Here is a 2500-nt window from a genome sequence, read left to right as displayed (position 1 = left end):
TAATGATAATAATAATAAAAACAATAATAGTGCCCCATCTGATGAACACTGCAGTAATCCCTTCAGCCAGTCATGTTTTCAGGGTGGAATCTTATAAACATGTCCGACCAAAACCGCCTAATGCAATCCACAGTAACCCAGCCTTGTTGCACAGGTGTGGCGGCCCGATGCTATCAGGTCACGGCCAAGCACGGCTACACTACACAGACGCCTCCTCCTCCTCCTCCACCTCCTCCTCCTCCTCCTCCTCCTCCTCCTCCTCCTCCTCCTCCTCCTCCTCCTCTCCGGCCGCGACAAACACCTTCTCTTCCTCGCAGGTTACTAAATATCCTTTCCAACGCCTCCTCCCTGCTTCATGACTTTGCAGGCATCTGAGACCTCTGTTACTCCTCCTTCTCCTCCTCCTCCTCATCCTTTCTTGATAATACAGCTTTTATGACGTCTCTCTCTCTCTCTCTCTCTCTCTCTCTCTCTCTCTCTCTCAGCAGCAGCAGTACATTCACCTGCCAACGGCCTCTGCCTCTCATACACACAGGACTCAGGAAGGTTCGCGGTGCTCCCACCCAAGCATATGTAGTGGCCGAGGAGGGCGTTCAACCTCTCCCACAGTCCCACCACGTCCGACTTGTAACTCTGTGGAAAATATCGCCTCAGGACGTACATTGTGGCCTTCCAAAGCGAGACATTTAGGAGGATAACAAAAGGGTCGGAGAAGCGGGTTCTTCAGTACGAGGGTCGGTCGTCTGGTGTCACTGACCTCTTCTCCTCCGACGCTCTTCAACTCTCCGCTAACTACCCCCACTCTCTCTCTCTCTCTCTCTCTCTCTCTCTCTCTCTCTCTCTCTCTCTCTCTCTCTCCTGTGGGCAATTGCTCCTAATCAGTACGTTTCCCAGGGTACGTAGTTATGAAGATTAATGGGCGGTCGCAGCCTGACGGAGGCGCTGCCGGGCCGCTGCCTCGCTCGCCCTCACCTGCCACGACCCGTCAGCCCGGGAACCAATCAGGCTACACAATGCCCACGCAGAGCAGACGGTAACTCAACCTGTAAAGTGTGTGTGTGTGTGTGTGTGTGTGTGTGTGTGTGTGTGTGTGTGTGTGTGTGTGTGTGTGTGTGTGTGTGTGTCTATTCACGACACCTACACACGTCCACCTATCATCGGCCTCGTGTAAGCCCCCCCCGCCACAGCACACCACACCTCTGCACCTTCACCTGTGACTAATTCTCGCTAATCACACATTACCCACCTCCAATAAACCCAGAGTGACAGAGACGTGCGTGCAAACATCACGCAAAACAACTCTTGCGGGAATTAACAGCGTTTCACCCCCGGTATATACAAGGCGATGGCATTCCGTGGTGTTCCTGGGCTCGCTATGCACGGCTGAGTGTCTGTCTTGGGTGAGCGGGCCTCGGGCAAGATGGAGAAGGAACTTATAGCGGGCCAGAGAACCTTCCTGGGAACACAAGATTGATGAGCTACAGAAATCAGGGAATCTACACCATTTCGTTCATCCCGAGACCAGAAATCCTTGCGGTACATTCATCCTGCCACTCAACTCAGATATTGCGCTATTATTTTAACCAGCCAGATCATCAGTCCTAGCCACGAGAGAAATGCCTTTAAGAATGCGTCTGATAGATGCTCCTTGCGGTTCTGGTGAAGTATATTGCTGGTTTACTCTCAGATCAGCGTGTAACGAGCTGTTTGTGGGAAGTATGAGTGGACTCGATTGTGTGTGTGTGTGTGTGTGTGTGTGTGTGTGTGTGTGTGTGTGTGTGTGTGTGTGTGTGTGTGTGTGTGTGTGTGTGTGTGTGTGTGGAGAGAGAGAGAGAGAGAGAGAGAGAGAGAGAGAGAGAGAGAGAGAGAGAGAGAGAGAGAGAGAGAGAGAGAGAGAGAGAGAGAGAGAGAGAGAGAGAGAGAGTTATCTATCCTCGTACTTTACAATCATAAATCTTCGGTCACACATTAATTCTCATGTGATTTTCAGCAAAACACATTAGCAGACAGACAGACAGACGGACACACACACACACACACACACACACACACACACACACACACACACACACACACACACACACACACACACACACAGCAAAAAACAAATAAATCAAGAGCAACGCACACTGCAAACAAAAATTATCACAGGAAATACAACACGACAAACAGTATACACACACACACACACACACACACACACACACACACACACACACACACACATTTGCCGCTCCCTTATTAAGCAAAGCCCATCGTGTCCGCAGCCCTGACTCAGCCCCCATGCACAGGCCAGACCCAGCCGCTGCAGCCGACGGATGACAAACAGAAAAATAAACTCAAAAATAAATCCGACCGCTCGCCCAATTTCATTACCGGAGTGTGTGTTGCAATTTTACGAGTAGTTATAAAGTGAGTTGCAATAATTTTCTGCACCAATGTTTTCCTTCGCTTTCCTTTTATAGGCCATCGTGTTCGTTAATTCGTGTGTATGTGTGTG

Source organism: Portunus trituberculatus, chromosome 41 (genome assembly GCF_017591435.1).
Source record: "Portunus trituberculatus isolate SZX2019 chromosome 41, ASM1759143v1, whole genome shotgun sequence".
In the NCBI taxonomy this organism is placed as follows: domain Eukaryota; kingdom Metazoa; phylum Arthropoda; class Malacostraca; order Decapoda; family Portunidae; genus Portunus; species Portunus trituberculatus.
Note: the sequence above shows the minus strand (reverse complement) of the source record.